Source organism: Nymphaea colorata, chromosome 12 (genome assembly GCF_008831285.2).
Source record: "Nymphaea colorata isolate Beijing-Zhang1983 chromosome 12, ASM883128v2, whole genome shotgun sequence".
Classification (NCBI taxonomy): domain Eukaryota; kingdom Viridiplantae; phylum Streptophyta; class Magnoliopsida; order Nymphaeales; family Nymphaeaceae; genus Nymphaea; species Nymphaea colorata.
Window position 1 is genome coordinate 14,003,627 of NC_045149.1, and position 21,179 is coordinate 14,024,805.

Sequence of the window (21,179 nt, forward strand, 5' to 3'; positions counted from 1 at the left end):
TGAAGTCTTCAGCCTGCTGCCCGCACTCCGCAGATGATGCTCCTCCCACATCACCCTCTACATCAACTTCAAGTTCTGCGTTAGCCTCCTTTAGCCCATCTACGCTTTCCATTATGCTGGCCGCAAACCTGGCCGAAGGCGCTCGGCTCTCTTGGCCTTGCTTGGCCGTGCTGGCGCTGGCTCATGGCCTCCCTGTAGGAAGGTCTGCATCATTGCAGTTGCCACCATTTGTGGCCTAGAGGAGTAACACCTTGAACATGAGACTCAAACCTAGATCTTTTGAGTGTAAACCACCATGCTACCTGGTTAAACTACGCCCCTTGAAGCATTTATTGCACAGTTGAATGCTGGTGAAAGCTATGTGGCACCACCACAAGTGCGACAAAAGGTTGTGCACTTATTCATATGTTCTTTGAAGGTTGTCCAAAATCCTTCCCTTGTGTTTGAATGGCAAGAGTATGTCTGAGACAAAAGGCCCGAGTCACGCCTTCTTCTCCATCATTCAAACATATAGCTCGACATACTTAACAGATTGAGCCTTCTCTAAATGAATAGTTTTCTAAAGGGACTGGAGAATTCAAATGGAGTATGGGAAACAAGCAGTGACACATTCAAAATCATGCTGGTTAAGAGAAACAAGTAATTTTCTCTGGATCAGGATTCACCTGTGTCGATCATTCTGATTATTATGTCCCCATTGACCAGTGACGTCGCAAACTTTGCCCACAGCTCACCGGACACAACTTGCAAGAAGTCTCATGAACATGTCATATGAGGTCTAAGAACTGGATGAGGGAAAACCGATAGGATTATGGGATATTCTGCCAAACATGAAATAGTGTGTCAGGTTATCTTCAGTTACAGATTCTGGAAATCCCCTGAGGACCAAGGAAAATAATTTACTGGACAATGTGTCTGCCTCTTTCGTTGTGAGCATGGTAGCAAATCCTCTTAGGCAGTGCTTATACACATGAATTAATGACACCCGCACACTGCCCACACTGTACAATAAAATCATAGATTAAGTGATTCCTTTCTCAAGGTAATGAAACAAGTACAAGCAACTTTCTTGCCATGGAATAACCGATGACAATAACTTCAAGTGGTTTGCTTCCTGATAATTTTCTCCTTCAACTTCGTTGCTGCTACTCAACGTACATCCCATGTATACAACATGTGCCTAGCTAGGAGATACACCCAATAAGCTAAAGGTTGGAACCAAAATGTCTACAATTTCTTTGGAAAAGAAAAATAGAACGTAGGAAAAAAGCAATCTAATTCTCGGTAAACTCTTAAATTAATGGAAAAACTGGACTCAAAATTCATTTGGTTTTGGAAATGCTCAATTACGCCCAACAATTCACTGAAATCTAATTTGATGGTCTTTTATCACAAGAACTTTATCAATATAATTATCGTTATTAACAAATAGTAACAACAAAGAAGAGGTCAATAAATTTTAACTAATAATCATGGAGTATCATATCAAGTATACGTACCTTTGGCGCTTTACTTGAAGCCCCATGGAGAAGGACAGAAGCAGAGACCAGGAAGAAGAGGAGCAGCATGGCTTCTTCCATGGGCAACGTCGAGATTAATGGTGTTCTTCCTCCTCTGGAGGCCTTATTTGTAGCCGTGATCATGTGGGAAAAGGCCAAAACGAATTTGTGTGAGCTGTATGGAATAGAACCTTGCTGTGGCCAAGTTAGAAAATTTGACTTATCGATGCTTTAGTCCTAGGGATCTTTTCTTTTTCTTTACTTTATTTCTTTATTTTTTTCCTCGTTTTATTTTTCTGGAGGATTAAGACAGTGGGCACACATATTATCCCAACAAAGCATGCCTTGTATTCCTTTTCTTCCCCATATATATGAAAGATGTACTTCAGATTATGCCACGATCTTCAACTGGATTGAACCATTGTGTTGCGCGCACACACACACATAGGACCTAGACTGGTTGAGACTGAAATAATCAGGTTTAGTTTAGTTGGGATATCAAATCAGGTTGTTACTGTTGTTGTTTTCACAGATATTGACCCATTAGGCAACAGATAGCTAAGAGAATAAACTGAATAGCAGTGTGTTTGATAAGAGGAACATTGTGTGCTTGTAAAATGTATTTCAAAACCTTTACATTATTGTTTGAAAACACAATGTGTAATCATGTCTAACGTCTAATTGTTGACATTATGTTATGTTAACTTTTACGTCATGTATTTTGAAAACGTAACCCAACAATACACAAAATATTATTCTTATCAAATTCTCACTGCAATAATCTTGTATTGGTAACGAGGAGGAAATGTTGCAACAAGATAATAAAAGAATGTATTTTTTTTACTTGGTTTATTGTGGCCGATCTGAGACCAACAGCATATCAGATTACCACATTGAGAAGAGAAAAAAAAAAGTCGAACTCCTCTGAGGCCGACTTCCCCACTTTTTCATTTTACCATCGCCGCATGAATTCTATTAGTGATGAGCCAATGTACTTCAAGACCTTCAAGTTGAAGGATGATGAGTCACATGAAGGCATGTGTTCCTCACAAGACATTCACAGAGAGTTATTTAACCTAAAGTGGAAGAAAAAATAACAAAAGGAATAAAAAAAGAAGTCTGGGCTTCATGCATCCAACTGTTTGATGCCTCTTAAGTTGCCACAAAAACCAAAGAAAGCATCTTCCATTGGGGAAAATTGAATTTAATCAAAAGAATATTCACACTGAGCAGCAACATTTTCTTTTGTTTAGGACAAGCAACATGTTTTTCCAATTTAAAGAAGAAGAGGGAAAAAACAATCAAACCTGTTTCTACTGCATTGAAAGAAGAGACTTTAAGTGCAGCTTCCTGAAATTAGGGTGGGAAGAGGAGATGTGGGTGACAAGAAAGTACAAATATTCTTTGGCGACGAAGAAGACTGAAATTTAGACCTTTTCCTTCTTTTGGCTTTGCCCTGCTCCTTTAGTGCCATCACGTGCTTTAAGCCCTCCTCCCTTTCAAATCTATGATTTTTTCTCATGATGTTGTCTTTGTATGGCACGGCGATGGTGGTTGGCTTCTTTCTAGAGGGCCCCATTAAATTTAACAGGTCAAGTCCTCCCATGGTTCTTCATTGCATGTAGAAAGTGTTTGATTCCCATTTTCAGAATGTTGAAAGCAAGAACACCTTGTTCGTGCATGTTCGGAAAGACATAAGGATAAATGTTGTCATTTAAAACCACATTTTAAAAAGTTCTGGTAAATAAACATAATGATGTTTTCAAACTTTTTAGAACATCTTTATAAATATAAAGAAAACAATATAAGGTAATGAAAAAGGTGTGAAGTTTTAGAATTAATTGGATTTTAGAAAAATATAATATTATGTGCATCTTTATATAACATTGCTATTGAATATTATAGTACAACAATTACTGCCTTGTTCAAAATAGATAAAAATAGCTTTTTTTTCCTCAAAAGAAGAAACCACATCTTCTATTTCAAGAAAATCTTACATGCAAAGACATTTTATATTTTACAAAATGACAAGACAGTGGCCCCTGTGGCTCAACTTTCTAACTCTTCCACTGATTTGCATATGAGAGAAAAAGACAAACCTGGTAGCTCTTTGCCATTTACATCTTCAAATGTACTCTCATAGAACCTCACAGGTGTTCTTGTGGGGCTAGTTGCCAAATAAAATTTTCAGTAACCATTCAATGAGTGAACAAATGGCAAGAACCCAATTGCTAACACTCTCTAAGAACTAGAAACAGCATCATCATTCCATGTGGCTAAGTTGGAAACCAGCACATCAACTTTGATTCTCTTGCACCAATACTTGAGAGGTCCAGCAAACAGCAGTTGAATAACTTTAATTTTTAAAAGTATGTCAAGAATACATAGCAGAAATATATGAAGAATGCCAAATTCAACTATCTGCAATAAAAAAATGAAAAAAGAAAAGAGATGAACCTAGTACATGTGCCATCACAAATTGAGCTTTATACCTAAACAAGTTTAATTATACAAACTCAATTGCAAATCGCTATCTAAAGTTTCCAAATAATATACTAATCCTGAAAAGCAACATAAGATCATAATTCAGTACACAACAGCAACTAACCAAATCTAAACAACAAAAGAATGTGCATCTACAATCACTCGCACACACAAGATGCATAGTCGATCCTCATCCAACTCCAAGGCCATGAGGCAATTCAGCAACATGCAAAGATCGTTTGAGCAGGTGTCTCATCAAGAACAAAAATGTGACTCCCAAACCCTATTGCCACTCCAAATATTGAAGACAACTCCGCCGACCAGAGCTGGCATCATCTTGCCGGAGAATGGAGAAAATGCTTGGACGAGACATCTGAATTCCAAGAAGTCGCACTACAATCTTATACTCCAAATAGTGATGTGTGACCCCTTGGGATCAAACTCTTTTCAATATTCACTATAATGGGCAATATTGTATGGACTTGCTTAAGAAGTCATTAAAATAGAGGAAAAAGAAAGCTGACCAATTTAAGGAACTAAAGAATAAATGGCCTATCAAAAGGATGAGAAAGCATAGAGAGAAACAAAAGATTTGCACAAAATAGTAAGTCGAAAATCTTTTTCCACTTGATTTGAAATGTAAACACTTCAAATTGCAAATGATGATCATAAAACTCCACGGTCCAATGCAACCACCGATGTTTCATCTTTGAAGGCTCGTTGACTATGTATCACTTCAGATGGATGACCAGAGTGATGCACTGCTTGTTCTCTCCTTCCATATTTTTCTGTCTGCAACATAGTACTCAAAATGCAGTTAAATATCAGGCACCTCAATCTTCAAAATTGCCAAATCGCTTGGAGTCCAAGATTTGCTAACAGTCCAAGACGCGATAATGCTGACACAAGGTGTTGAATTGTCAATCTTATTGATTGTACAACTATTTGTAGAAAATAATAATACATCCTAATAAAAAATTCTATTCGACATGCATACTTGAAACAAGACATGAAAGGGGTGACAACATCATCACACAATCGAAGTCTTGCCAGACCTCCACGCATCTTTGCTTCACCACCATGCATGCATGGATTCATGGTTTTCTGCATGATATCATCATCATGTCACACAAATACTGATTAATGGCTCATGTTGGCTTGTAGATGAACTTTCAACTTCAAAAATGGCACTATACATTGATGCATAGGAAGAGGCGATAAAAATGCCCCTAATCCCTTCCTTCACAACCCCCTTCAATTGGCTACCAATTTTAATGAGAAAATACAATGCATGCAGAATCAGGGATCAAATCTTTATAGATAATCCTATTGCCTCATTGTTCTACTGCACCATCAATAATTATGAAAATAGGTAGAGTCTCCTCCACAAAAAAGCATATTCAAGTGTCCTAGGCACTCAAAAGAGAAAGGGGCTAGCCTTTTCAATCAATAGGAGGCTTCAAGTGAGAAACAAAACACAGTGAACATACCGATGTACAAGGAGTAGTAGCAAATACAGATGACTATACAACTCCAGTGTACACATGCATCCTTATATACCTAGGTATAGCGATGACATTTGCAACGAACATACATGCATTTAAATAGAATCACAAGCTCAATGAAGAGAACACGACAGTTAACAATCAAACTACAACTACTTTAACTAGGACTCAAACAAGCATAGCATTCTGAACCACGAGCACGACTCTCAACCATGTCCCCACTATACTAAACTACAACTAATAAGGCAAGAAGAAATTTCAATTTTAAATCAAACTTTCATGCATCTTGAACTAGATCAAAACATCAAGAAAAATCAATTTAAAATGTGTTCTTCACAAGAACAAACACAAATTTCATAATGATAACCAAATGGATTCAATGATGGCTAAGGATATGCACAAGGGATATTCAAGCCCTTCGCTCCCTCCCCCTCTCTCCCTCTCTCTCTCTCTCATGTATAAGCCCCGACTTAATCTCTCTCTCTTATATATGTAATCCGATGTTAAATATGCCAACATATAACAGTCAAGAAGAATACTTTTGTCTATATAGACAAGGTAGTGTGTTAAGTTCTAAACTATTTCATTGCATTTATGAAGTGCCGTTCATTTCATTTTGTTGCTTCGTTATTAGTTTGAGCCTTCCCCAACTTCTACGATAATATAAGCAATTGTGTGACTGGGTCCACTAGGATTGGATTCTTCTAGAGATAAGTTGGATAAGTAAATATGTATGCGGAAATTTACATGTGAAGGAGCCAATGGGGAGTTTTGTGTTAGCTCCTCCCTTTTGAAAGATGAACGATGAGTCCCTTTTTACGATCTGAAGTTTTTTCTTTTATTGTCTCTTATAGTCACTTTCGTCCTAAAATTAATTGATTTTCTGCAGATCAAGTACTTGCCTGTGCCGTGCTTCACTTTCTCCTTCTTAATTTATTTTTGTTTTTTTTAAACATTTCAATTGGAGCTTGGCCTCAGGTAGGTTCATTTATGTATTACACTTAGTTGAACATGACAGGCTAATGTTGAATTGAGATGGATATTTCTCTTTAAATGAAGTTTCTTAATAATAATTGAATGTGAATGTTTTATTTTAGTGTTTTATAGCATGAGAAAAAGCCAATGAAAGAAAAAAAAAGCCTTGGGCCCACTGTCTCATTCACTAAGCCATTATCTGCGCTGAAACTTTAACTATGCAAATGGGAAACCGATGTTTGGCAATTTGTGAGTTCTGAATTTTGATTTTCTAACTCAAGGAATCATGCTTCTCTCATGAGCTTCACTTTTTTGAAAAACTAGTTTTTTGCTTATATAATCTACACCACTTTTTGAAGGCTTTTTTTAATTCATTTTCTTTAAGCTTTTAGGGTTTTGAAATGTCCACTTTGTAATATCTGTTTGTGTATTGTCTTTTTTTTTTTCAATTTCTGTTCCAGATGATTTTTTCTCTTTTCATGGTTTCAGAAAGAATTACCTAATTAATAGATATTCATGAATAGACAAAATTTTCCCAACTGCTCTATATTTTTGGTAGCTCATCTTAATGGAGTTTTTATTGACTAACATTTTGAGTACCATTTGTCATTGTCATGTATGCCTAGGCAGGTATAGCAGGAAAATGCATAGCAGAAAAAGTGCAACCTCAAATATGGGTGTGACAGAATGTAAATATATATATATCTGTATATCTGCATATAAAGAGAAAGACTTGTGATTTCTGAATTTCCTCAGAAGCATTTGAAGAATGTGTTTCATGATCTAGATTTTCTTGTCATGGTTGATGGGTATGAACTTTTTAAATGAGTGTTCTTTTAAGAAAAAAATGCATTAGCAGAGCTATTTTATCCAACCATTTTCATGCATAGCTTTAACATGCCTATTTCATTTAGGTACCACTTGAAAGTTTAACATAGATCTCTGCATTGCATTTTGCAAACAAATAATCACTGGCTTTTTTAGCATAGTAGTAGTTGCTATTTTTCCTAAGCTTGTTTAGCATACATCCCATTTGAGAATGAACTTGCACCTTTCTTTGAGAAGTTTTTGATTTTCATGCTTCATGTCTGTAGTGATAGTAGATTGTGACCACCGAAGTTGAAAATTCTTGCTTAATGATGTTTTGAGTTATGATAGCAGTTGGAGTGATTGTTGCACTGAAATTTTGAAAGAATTCTAAATTTTCCATAGAAATGGAACTGCTTGAAGAAAAAGGAACTCAATCAGATGAATATGAATGATTTGACAAATAATTTTTTTAAGTTGATATTTATTCACTCAAATTGTTTAGTTTACGATCATTTGTTTACTCTTCTAGTATTTACACGTACTAAAAAGCCTGTTCAACATTGTTGTTTCTAATTCTTCATTCTTAGTTGCTAAGATGTATCCCATATGATATCTATTATGAAACAGATACTGATACTTTATGGAGATCTGTTCTTTTCTTGAGACAGCTGATCGATATGTGTGTGTGCAGGATTAGACACTTAAATGGTGTGTGCAGGATTAGACACCTAGATGGCAAATGCCTTTGTTCCTATTTCTTTGATTAGGCCCCACTTTACGTACTGGGAGAAATTGTGTTGGCAAATGTTATTTATTCAATTTAATTAGTAGATATTTTTATCATGTTCTATTTAGTGGGACACTGTTGTAGATTAGTTACAGTGAAATTTTTATGTGTTTCTTTAAGAGTTGAAAACTGAAACTAGTTAGATTTGTTGAAAAGTGAAGACCTGATTGTAGAAACTCACCTATTTCTAATCTAAAGCATGTTTTCTTATGATTAAGTACGAGGAAACACAAACTTATGGGCTTTGTTTGGATAAAAAAAGCATCACTGCTTAGGCTTTTTGAGAGACCTGAAGTGAGGCCAAATGAAAAGTTGTATATACTAATATTTCCTTGCATGCAAGCGGAGACTTTTTTTGTCTTTTTTTGAAAATGCAACATTTGCACCCGCACTCAGACAACACTTTTTCCAATGTGTTGTACTCCTTTTTGCATTTTCTATCCGATAAGCTAAAAAGAAGAAATTGATTTTTCTGTCTCATTTCTTGAGTTTTCCATATCATATTTCATTACGGCTGTTTCATGACATTAAGTGAATGGAATATATAAATAAAATAAGATTTTTCACTGGGACTTCAAAGATTCATATAATGATCCTGAATGAAAGGAAAAAAAAAACATGTATAAACTGGATAACCATTTTATTTTAATTATGCTTACTTGATCATCCATAGCATTTACATAATATGAAAATCTGGAGTTATTTCCTTTCAAATGTTATTTCTTTGTATTTTTGCTATTAAGATGCTCAAACTTGGGCCTTCAATGCCAATGGTCACCTATCCTCAAGTTGGTTGCTAAATACTATTATTTGTTTAATTATATTTGGGCCTGCCTATTGTACTTAGTATTTACTTCAAATTGTATGTTTCTTTACGTTTTATTCTCCTATTTCTCCTAGCTCCAAATATTGCTTAGACTTTTTTATATAATTCTAATTATCTTGCATTTGCAGTTAGGACTTATGGCCTAATTTTGCTGATGCCTGGTCAAATTTGTCATGAGCAAGAAATTACTAATTTTGCATTGGTGAAGGAATTAACATAAATATCAAATGAGGCATCGAAACAGGACTACAAAAACTGAAAAGCCACCCTCTTTTATGACAGCATAGCAGCAAATTCGGATGAAAGCCTTGGTGCAGCTGAAGAGGGCCTATTTCATCTTGTCTTGTAACAGTTTTGCTGCCCATTTACCACTACCATAGAGGGTATGTTCCAAATTGTCTATAACATGTTTGAAGCTCATAGTTATGATGTTATAAATCAACTAGCATAAATTTTGTAACGTCCATTGGGTTTGATCTGCACATATTAAGTGGTATACCTTTTTTTTCCTGCTTAGTTGTATAAGCTCAGAAGTAGGGGAAATATACACTACTAATTGGTTGATAATGACCCTTGATTATCTAAACTTCTAAAGTGTTGGCAAAAACTTTGTTATGAAACTATTCTTAAGTCCTTCCAAAATCCAAACATGTGGAGTGCTATATAAACTATTAATGAGCCAATAAATGACAACAGCATTATTTTATTATTTGAAGGAACTAAAATTCAGAAAAGAAAAAGTGACTCTTTGAACTTTGAATTCAAAGCATTATTTTATTATTTTTTTGTTTGTACTCAATGATGACAATCTATGGATTCACCTATATAAACCCCGGCTAAGGTTGCAAAATAAGAGCTTGAAAATTGCTTGTTAATAATCTGAGGAATATCACAGGTATTTTCAATTGTTGTTAAAGCATGAATTTGAACAAGTACAAGAAAAGGTATTGTCTACCGACGTCAGTTTGAGTGGAAAATTCATGCCACTACATAAGGTCATGGTGACAACATGTGAGTACTTTCTTCTTTCACTAAGTTGTAAGATGAAATGACTTTCTTTGTTTCTTCAAAAATTTGCACAAAGTTTTTTAAAACTTAGTTTGAGAAAAATCTGAAAATTTTTATAACTTATTTTGGAGGACAATTCATCTTAGGTCAATTTGAAAATTACCCTAAAATTGAAGAAATTGTTTACAGAAACACGTGGTTGTACTCATCAAAATGGGCCTGTAGAAGTAAAACACAAGCACATAATGCAAACTCTTTGAGCATTTTTATTTGATGTTTAGAAAATCATTGTGTTTTACTTGGGTATACCTAAATCAAATAGATATAGTTGTTGTTATCCCTAGAATAGCAAATTATATGTTTCTTAATGATAGTTTTCTTGGTAAGGGGAAAATTTATGATGATGTTCCTAAAGAAGACAATGAATATGTATTTATTTACAAAGAAGATGCATTAGCTGAGAATTATGATGATAGAAATTGTACAATCTGAGATGCTTAGTCTTTATACTCTTGAACTAAACAACCATCTGTAATAAAACCCACTGACCTTAATTCCCCTTAGGTCATTATCTATAACACAGGAAGTCAAGAAGCTAGTAAAGATGTCAACAGCCCACCTGAAAAGACCATTGAGTTAAAAAAAGGTCTAGTACACCTATGGGCAGCTTGGTAACTACATCATATGAATCATTTTCTTCTCAGCATGGGACATGCTTGACTGCTATCTCATTTTATCCTATGAATCTTAGAATGAACTTGCCTGGGTAATAATCAATAATATGATGAGTCATAGACTATTCAGAAGCCTTCTCTCCATCAAATAAGATGACATTAATTAGGGTTCTTGTAAATTTTTATTAAAGGTTAGAACATATACCAAATTGACATCGGAATTGCTTTTTTAATAAGAATTACATGTAGATGTTTATATGAATCTCCCTCTTCGGGCAAAACTTTCTTTGGTAAGATTCTTCACCTGAGGAAAGTTTTATAGTGTAATGTGAACTCCTATGTTTTGCTTTAATAAATTTAAGTTATTTGTTACATCTCTAAATGTTAAAATATTGTTATTCTGATACAACTATATTTTGCTAAGATGAATTTTAAACTTTGTTATTCTGATACAAGTCTATTTTGCTAAGATAACTTTTTTAGGTATACTCATTCTTCTTTTATATATGTCAATGACAAGATTATTACAAGTAGTAGCAAGATGGACATTATAAATATTTTTATGGCCCTTTTGCTTTTAGACAAAATAAGTTGGTTGGCTTGCTAAAGTTTGAACTTATTGTCATTTTCTTCCCACTACATGATTTTATTTATTTTTTGTGCACAAGAAAGTTGAACAGAAGATAACCCCTATTTGTTTTTCTTTTCTCATTTTTTAATATCAAAGTAAAGCTTAGAATTAGCTCTGGTTTGTACTTTTTTCAATAGAATTTTGTGACTTTTTTGTTATTTGGTCTACATTTGGATAAATCCAGCTGAAGTTGGTTATGTTGATTATCATTTTTAGGTTTTGATAATGCACATACTTCAAAATCCAAGAGGTGTCAATCATTTTGTAGTGGTTCAATCTGCTTTCAAGTTTATTATTTTTGTGAAGTATGTGCATACCATTCAGGATTTAACAACTAACCTTTAACAACTCATTTAGCTAAAGTTCACACAACTGTTGCCATCAGCTTTAAAATCTGAAGGGGTCTCCATTTATCGTACTATTCAGCATGCTGGTGAGTTTGTTCTTACTTTCCCTAGGGCATACCATTCAGTATTTAACTATGGTTTCAACTATACTAAGGCAGTCAATGTTGCTCCAATTATTGGTTGCCACATGTCCAAAGCGCAGTGGAACTTTACTATGAACAGTGTCATAAAACATCGATAACACAAGTTAAACTGCTACTCGGTGCCACTAACGGAGCAGTTAGGAATGCAACAAAGAATGTCTGAGATGGGAAAGTGCATGCAGGAAGGATGAAATTCTTACAAAAGCAGTTAAAGTAATCATATGTTTATGCATTACATATTTTAGCTACTTGAAGTTACTCATTCATCATTGTAAGTTGTAACATTTTTTGTTATTACTCTTTTAGGCATAGGTACAGGTGGAGCAAATGAGGAGAGAGAAACTTTCTAAACCTTTTGAAGCCAGGAGAATGCATGCAAACTTTGATTTGACTGATGATCAAGAATGCTTTTTATGTTTTTGTGATTCACATCTCTCAGTGATTGGTTGTGAATGTTCATGGAACCGCTTCTGATGCTTAGAGCATGCAAAGCTGCTTTGCTAATATGGTCCAAGAAAAAGATATTTCCTCTTCCATTATGATTTGGATCAATTGCATACCCTTGTAAAAGCTTTAGAAGGAAATCTGACCACTCTGTACGACTGCGCAACTGGAAAGTTGTCCATTGATGGTTTATCCATGACAACACCAGAGAACTCATCTTGTTTAAATCCAGAAACAAGTTGCAGTAGTTTCACCAAATCAGGGGAAACAGGCTTTGGAACTCTTGCCACCACACAATCAGAGATTGCAGGTAAGTTAGAGCCTGAAGTTGGACATCTTGGGTGAGCATTCAGTTTACTCAATTGCAACTGATGGCCTTTCTTCAGAAGTGGAAAACAAGAAATCAATGCACTGAAATATCCTTCAAAGGAAGGATCAACTTCTAGTGCAAAGAGTCCAAAAGTCCTTGACATGGATGAAGCATGCAAATCTGAGGAAAATGGTTGTGATACTCAAGAGCCTTTCAATCAATTTCAGTAGAAAATAGCCACATGGCTTCATATCTTGTCAACAAACTACACATTATGAATTCTTTGGAATTTCCATCAACCACCAACTCTGATAAGTTATTTCAGATTGGTTTCGGTCATCAAGATTTGAATTTTGGAATGCTTTCACACATTAAGGATGACACTTCTTCAGGTTTAGGGACTAAGGTTAATGCATGCAAAAATTTCCCCGATCTAGGTAGGGAAGGACCTCTTTTAAAGCATAAAAGGAGCACTCCAGATGGATCACGTATTTCTGGAGAGGAGGATAAGAATGTTGATCACGACCAGAAACAACAGAAATTGCAAAGCAACAGTTCATCTAATGCAGAGAGCGATAGAAGTGGGCATAGATAGAAGGTCAATGAAGAGCAGCTTTCGTTGTCTGAGGATATATACCTCAACAGCTATTTAAGCATAAAATTCTTGTCTGCACCTGAGAGCATTGTATCTAATGCTAAAGGGGAAAAAGGTTTGAGTGTTGAAATATTCATTAAATTGAAAGAGCATCATAAAACCATCGATGGTGCAAAATCCAGTTGCAGGATAGTCCATGCTGGGAGCATGTTTCAATGAATGCAAAATCCAGTTCACTTCTTATAGATGGCAGTCTTCGAGAAGGTGCATTTTGTAAAGCAAAAATACTTTTTGGAGTCAATCTGCAGCTTTTGAAGCCATCTTCTTGTGAATCATCAGATAATGTGCATATCAAAGAAACTACTTCATGCACATGTACTATAATGAATGAAGACAAATCCAATTCAACTGTGGTTGTGTGTCCAGCCTCTGGATCGGATACCTGTACCTTTCATGTTGAAAAAAGACATTGCATGAACCTGTGCCAATAGAAATTGGCTCTATTGTTCCTCAAAAGCTATGGTGCAGTAAGGAAGCCATATTTCCTATAGGTATGCTTATGCTTCCTTGGTTCACCTTTTGAGTTAACATATGTTGATGATAAAGGGTCACTGTTGCCAACTTTCTGTAGGATATAAGAGTCATGTCATGTTCTTTGATATACTTGATCCAACACAAATTTGTAGCTATACCTTGAAAGTATTTGATGTTGGACTGCTTGGGCTCATGGTTAAGGTAAGCTGGCAACTTATTTGATTGCTAAACTAGTTAAGGCATCATATTTTTAAGGCTTATCACTAAGGAAATGGTGGACATTGTCTCCTTAACCTTTAATGGAGTTGTCTATGGAACCACTTTTTCTATGTTCACAATGAGAGAAACATATACCAGCTTAGTTACAATGCTTGACATGTTCACAGACTCATCCAAGCTGTGGAATCAGTATTCAGGTTTGGAATTGGGAGTAACTATTCCAAGTAGCAGCTCTGTATTTATCCAACTGCCCTTGATTCAAACTTTAATCGCTGCATAGTATAAATAATTTTGCTAGGTAAACCTTATCCCTTCATTAATTATACCAAGTTTGGATAGAACCCGACTCTTTTTTGGCTAGACCAATGGAAGCTTGAATCTGAATGTATTTGTATGATTAATTAGGCCACTGATTTTCATCAAGATTTTCCTTCCTTTCTCAAGTTCCATGTCCTATATTTTGACTGCCATAACCCTATTTAGGTAAACATTATTTTGATTACTGTTGGTGGTCGTTCTTGAAATTTATGTACTTGTGAATGTAATATGACAGGTTACAGTTGAGGACAATCCAACTGAAGTCTTTGTGCATGCTTCTCCTAGAAAGTGTTGGGACTTGGTGTATCAGAGGCTTAATGTAGAAATAGAAAAGTTACAAGGCCTCGAAGTGCAGAACCTGCCACCATTGCAACTCACGGGAAGTCTTGATGGACTTAAGATGTTTGGATTTTCTTCCTTGCAAATTATTGAGGTAAGAATGTCATCATTCTTCTTTTGCTGTAGCCTTGAAGGATGGAAAGTGCAATATGGAAATTATCAATGACATCTATATAGGCCATTGGGTAAAGTTTAGCTTAGTGCTTTTGTCAGTATTGGCCAGAGCAGGATTTTTTATAACTGTTATTCTTCCCTCTAGGCCAAATATAATGCTCGCAATTTATTCGGTTCATTGTTACTTTGACTTCATCAGTAAATACCAAATCCATATAAAAATGGGTAGCTAAAGGTAGATACAAGTAACCATACCTATGCTCCATGTGTTGAAATATCCAATTGCTTTCCATGCATGGTGTTCCTTTGAATACATGGGATGTATCGGTCTGTCACCTTATTTTTAAAATTCTTGAATTAAAGAATAATTCAAACTAATTTCATTGATTTTAAATATAACAAAAAGAAGAAACATGATAATTATTAGCCTTGCATCGTATTGGCAAGATGGCCGATTCAACCCACATCCGCCGATGCGGAATGATATTAATAATTAATAACACTGACCCACATTTCTCGACCTAAATTTATCATGTCAAGTGATAGAAATATACATTTTATAAAATGTATGTTAATGAAGCTTAAGTTTCATGGCAAAAATAATCTAACACATTATATCAACAAAAATCAAGTCAGAAATTGAAAACAAGAGCAAAAAAACCATTTTTTTTCTGGCACCAAAATCAGACATGAAGGATGGCACTGTTTTGTTATTTGCGAGAAAGATTAATTAGTTGTTATCAACAATTATACATAAAAGTTTGTAACATATTTAATTCCGTATAAGTACAGCGGATGAAAAAAACATTACTTTGGTTTATTTAAACAACATACTCATGCGAGCACCAGTTTGGTCAAATGGTTATAAGTTCAATAAATTCACTAAACTCTATGATTTTTATCCAACATTTATTAACTTACACTATTTCATTCAACATACAACCTTCAATAAATTAACACTTATCGCTTTTATCTAATTCAAACATGCGGCTGAAAAAAAAATTAAACAAAAACAATGTGAAATAAAAAAATGAAAAAAAAAATACAAGCATTAATTACAAAACAGAGGTACAGGGAGAGATAGACATGAGCGATAGGCAGGCACTCGAGGTGCACATTTTGTGCGTTGAGTTGTGTGATTCAAATAACAGTGGTGGTTACGTTATGGGTTCAGGTAATATAGCGGTGGTAAATCGCTGTTATAGGTTTACAGCGGTGAAATTTCTACTGGTGCTAGAGAACACCGGTATAAATACCTTAGCGGCGAGACATTTCACTGGTATAAGTATAAATGGCTGTGAACCACATCATCTAGAGATCTATACCAGTTGTAACCGTCACCGGTATTGGACTGTCCTAGTTGCGTTCATCACCTGTGTAGGTTATTATGATTAAAAAATAGCACGAACATAATTTGTACACCTCAAGAAAACATTTGTAGGCTCTACTAAATATTTCCATGCCTTTCAACCAAAAATATGTCTTAGGCGATGTGTTCCTTCTGCATCCACATGCTAAGGGGGAACAAAACTCAGCCACGTGATGCAATGGTCAGCTGTTGATAGGTGACAGTACCATGCTAATTAGAGATGATGGTGGTGAGGGCTGTCTATTTTCTGTGGAAAGGTTGCAAGAGTTGAAGGTATGTAGAGAAGTTACTCGAAAGAATCAGAGTTTGAAGTCAATTTGGTTCACTCGACAAGAGATTTTCTTGTATAGGCAGGACGGTATTCATACTCCACCTTGTATACTGCATCATTCGTTATGTATAAAGAATCTCACCTTATAAAAGAACCTCTGGAGGACGATCTGAAAAGTTTTTGAATATCATATTATTTTTAGTAATGTTTCTGGTAACAAAAGGCTTAGATGCACAAGATTGTCTTGTACATAGTTCTAGTTATTGTACTGCAAACACTTTCATGCCTTAGTGTACGGAATAACACTTGAGCATATTTAGGAAGAGGTTGCCAACAAACAAATGATTAGTGGTCCAACCTAGGAGTTGGGTTTTCTTTCTACTCTATGTTTTTTCTTTTGACATCCACGTCATTGAATACAACAATGTTATTTCAATTCAAAACCAAGCTGATACCATTAGTAGTATGATGCTGTAATAAATGACAGTTTGTCATTGAGAAGAACCCCATATAGCATAAGATGGGATTCTTTTGTAACGAACAAATAATGCAGTATATGAGGCAGAGTATGAATACCTTCCTACCATCATTGAATCGAACTCATCAATCCATGCACCACTTTACACACACACACACATATATATGTCACTAGACAGATTAGACCGGACAAATAATTAGTGAGACCGATTAGGTTTGATGCATTTTTCTTCTGAAAAGTTACAAGTAACCATTTATATTTATACAATTACCTACTGGAACATGCCTCACTGTTTTTAAGTATGAAAAAGACCATTTTACCCTAATAAAAAGAAAATACCTGAATAGAAAGATTTTTATGGGCCACATCTTTTTGACAATTTCTTCAATATTTTTGTCTATTTTATAGGTATCAATATTAATAAAAAAAAAGGCCCAGGGAGAGTATATGTACAAAAAGTGATTTTTTTCATTTTTTTCATAGAAATTGCTCGAAATTTTAACATTTTTCTTCAATTAATGAGCATGTGTTTGTCAATCATTTTATTACGTCAAACAACTTTTCAATCTTTTTAACACCCTTCGTCATACAAAGAAATTCATCTATTTGAAAAACATTACGGTATTTGGGTTTTCCGATTGCTGAAAATTCTTGTCAATCGATAATGTGAATGATGATTATGTATGTGGTATATTTATAATAAACTGAGATAGGAATTGGAGCCATTTATTTTTCTTTGTTATCTTATTTGTCCATTCTTTTTGCACCAAAGATCTTACCTTTTCTGAAGGAACTAGAGCTACATCTCATGTGCTTCCATGCGTTTTTGGTTTTGAAACCTTGAAAAATTTACAGATTCCCTTTATTAGGGACACATAAGATTCATCACCAAAAAAAGGAAAATGGTAACCTCACCTAACCTATAGTAATAAAAATACAAGTCCTACTGAGACTTGTAACTTGCTATGCTCTTTAGTAGCAGGCCCTGACTCACCCTCCTCGAAAAGGCTGATTCATTCAGACCAACATGAGGGTCCAACCACATTGCATTGCCAAGATAGACCGAGAGTGAATTTTTTTAAGGTCATCAGTCTTGAAGTTCCTCATTAGAGATAGGATAAAAAAAAAATCAGTCTTCTATAACCTTTCATTAGTCCTAGTACTTTTGAAGCTCAGTTCCTTAATTGTGGGAGGGGCACTTTAAAAGGATGTAATATTTTCTATAACGTGTCAATGTTACCCTATAAACAAGACTTATTTCATTGAAAAGTTGTAATTTGTAAAGGAACAGTTTCATAGTTGATTATTTTTATATTAACTTGGAGAAGTAGCCGTAAAAGACATTATATTTTTCAGTCTTCATTAAAATTGTGAAACAGACAGTTCTAAAGAAACTTCTTCAGTATTTCCTATGGACTTCTTGCTTCCATTTGCATGTGCACTGCACCTTATGTTTGCCTGTGTGACTGGTTGAGTTTCAGTTTGGGACTGCATTCTAGGATCAAGAGGTTGGAAAGGCTGAGCCGGTGGAAACATTCAGTTTTTACCTGCCAGTTAGCAGCCTTTCATTTCACATGCTTTATTTTTTATATTTTCTTCCACAAGATCTTTCCTTTCTGATCTTTGTGCTGATAATAGTGTAGGCCCAAGGGTAGGATGGGCCTTCTGGTCACTTGCTGAAATTGATCCATTAGAAAACAAGTCCTGAAAATTTCTGGGTTATTCAATTGCTTTGAATTTCTTGAGAACAGTATTTGCCATTCATTTAAAAAAGAAACAGTCTCAAATAATGTCATCTACCAACAAATTGGATTTTGAACTGGATTTTTGGCCATCTCAATTAATGTCCAAAACATGTACATCTATATGTGATTAAGGTACATTGTTTGTTAGAGGTAACTTTAGACTGTTTGTGCGGCTGCAGATGTCCTGATGAGTATAAGAAACATGGTAAATTTGACATGGTTTAATTCGACATACAACCTTGGTTAAATCTTACCATGTTGTTGAGAAAAAAGTAAATTAAAACAAAAACATCGCTAACATGAAATATGAAAACAGAAAAGATGCAAGTGTCAATCGCAAAATGGAGAGGGGGGGGGGACACTTGAGTTATAAGAGGCAGCTGAAGCGGGCGGTTGCGTGCTTGCTTCAAATAATAGTGGTAATATGTGCTTCTTTCTTTGGTACTGGTTACGACACGATTTACCGGTGGAAAAAACAACCGTTGAAGTTTTATAGCGGTGAAGACATACGGGTGTTAACATTTAACAATCACCAGTATACATACAATTTAACGGTGACAAAAATCCACCGTAGGGCATATATACCAGCCACAAAAATCACCGGTATGGATAAATATCCACACCTTTCTCCTAGCAAGTTCCAGTTCCAATCAATCAAAGATATGTCTCGCGGGATCTATTCCTTACAAGTCAATGCACTAAGGGGAAAGAAAATGCAGCCACATGTTGAATGACATCGTTGGAAAGATGAAATCAGCCCTGAAAAAAAAAGTATTCTGTTGCTTTCACTGTCACAATTTCCCTCCATCAAAAGGTGTATCTATATATCAAGAAATGATGGCGATTGCCAACCAAAAAAAAAGAAGCCAATTTCACCTTTCATGATGTTCCCAGCTTTCATACAATCAAGAACAAAATGATATTCTTCCTTTGGTGCTTTTAATATCTGCCTTCGGATTAGTTTTACATGTTGGCTAATTCTTTGGCTTATTTTTACAGGTTGACTAATTCTTTTGTTTTATTTCTATCCAAGTATCAGACTTAAAATTAATTTTAGTTAACAAAGGAAAAACATCCTCAGTTTTTGTGTTTGCAGTTTTCAACGAACAAGGAATGATCCTTTTGGTTCTATATTCTAGTTCCTTAATTTTTATGTGCGAGATTTTTCCACAAAAATCTTCGCCTTAGAGGCAAAATTCCATAATCAATCCTGCATGTTTCCACATCAAAAACCCCAAGATACTTTTTTTACATATATATCTCGCTTTCAGTCATTGACATTTTTGAAACCGTACTCTTCAACTTGGTTCACTTAATAGCTCATGTTGGTTGTAAGATCTAGAATACCTTTTACATATATATAGCTATTAGTGAGTTACATCTTTCTACTTAAACTCATCCCCACAATCTTGATAATATTTTCAATTTGAAGGGCTAATTTCATCATTTGGGTGACTAATATTTTTTAGTGCTTTGGCCTTCTCTCAGGCGGTGGGTTAAATCCTGCTCACCTGAAGGGATAATTTCATCATTTGGGTGATTACTTCAATACTTTTGATGAGATCAAGCGTTTGTTTGAAAAACAGAAGGAAAAGTTGGGTGGACATTTGGTGTTTCTCAAAAGGAGTTATCTCTTATTTTTCTCATTGAACTTGTGGAGCAGTGTCTCTGAACATTGAAAACATTGTTGGTTTGGATTTTTAGATTTAAATACATTGACCTCGCACGTAGTGATTGGGAAAACATATATACGTTCCTTTTTTACAATTCAATTAAAAAAAACTGTGTTAAACTGTTTTTAAATCCAATGTACGGGGACATTCTGTAGTGAGATGGATCATCAATATTGATGTATACACATGCAGCTACATTCTATAATGCAATTGTTACGTTACAAAGAATTTTGTCATGAAGGAGCACGATTTGTAATGCAGCGACAGCTGCATGTATAAGAGATTCTGAACATCGTCTTTACTTTACTCTGTGCAACTAAAATCTTTCTTGGTTGGGTCCTGAAATTATTTTTTTACAAAGTTCGAGTCAACCAGACCCCTACTGAAACCCAAATGGTTGTAGGATAATAATTGAAAAATATAAAAGGGTCTTTAATAGAATTGTGTACAAAACAATGGGTCAATATCAAATTTCCCAACATAAGTGGCTTTTTGTCAACTTCTTTTCTGTTTCCTTCTCCCATTTTATCTCTCCTCACTATCTTGAATCTTGTTCGTCACCTTCTATTTGTAAGGGCTTTATGTTGAGCAACAAAAAGTCCCCAGCCATCTATGGCGATCGGCAAGCACACTGAAGCAAGAGCAGCGGCAGTAAAACCCAAGAACAACAAGCATTATTTTTTCTTTCTCTCACCCCCTCAAGTTTCTTCCACATTTCTTTCTTTGAGGGTGTTCTGCTATGTCACCGGTGCGCGGGGTATGCGTGTGGCACGGTGCCGGTGCCGGTGCGATACATCTCAAAAAATTGCAGTGCGGTGGTGCAGCGAGGTTATTTATTATTATTATTAATTCATTATTATAATATATTAATAATATCAAATTTGATAAAAAAACTGAAAAAAAATTGAAATCAATAAGGTGAGGGCAGCGTGAGAATCTGGTTCGCAGACATGACGTGGGTGCATCACCACGGTTGCCGCACCTGGGTGACATAGGTGTTCTATGGCGAAATCAGGCCCCTCATTTTTTATTCTTTTTTTTTATCTGTTTTCTCCTTTCTCATTTTTTTACTGATGTGGAA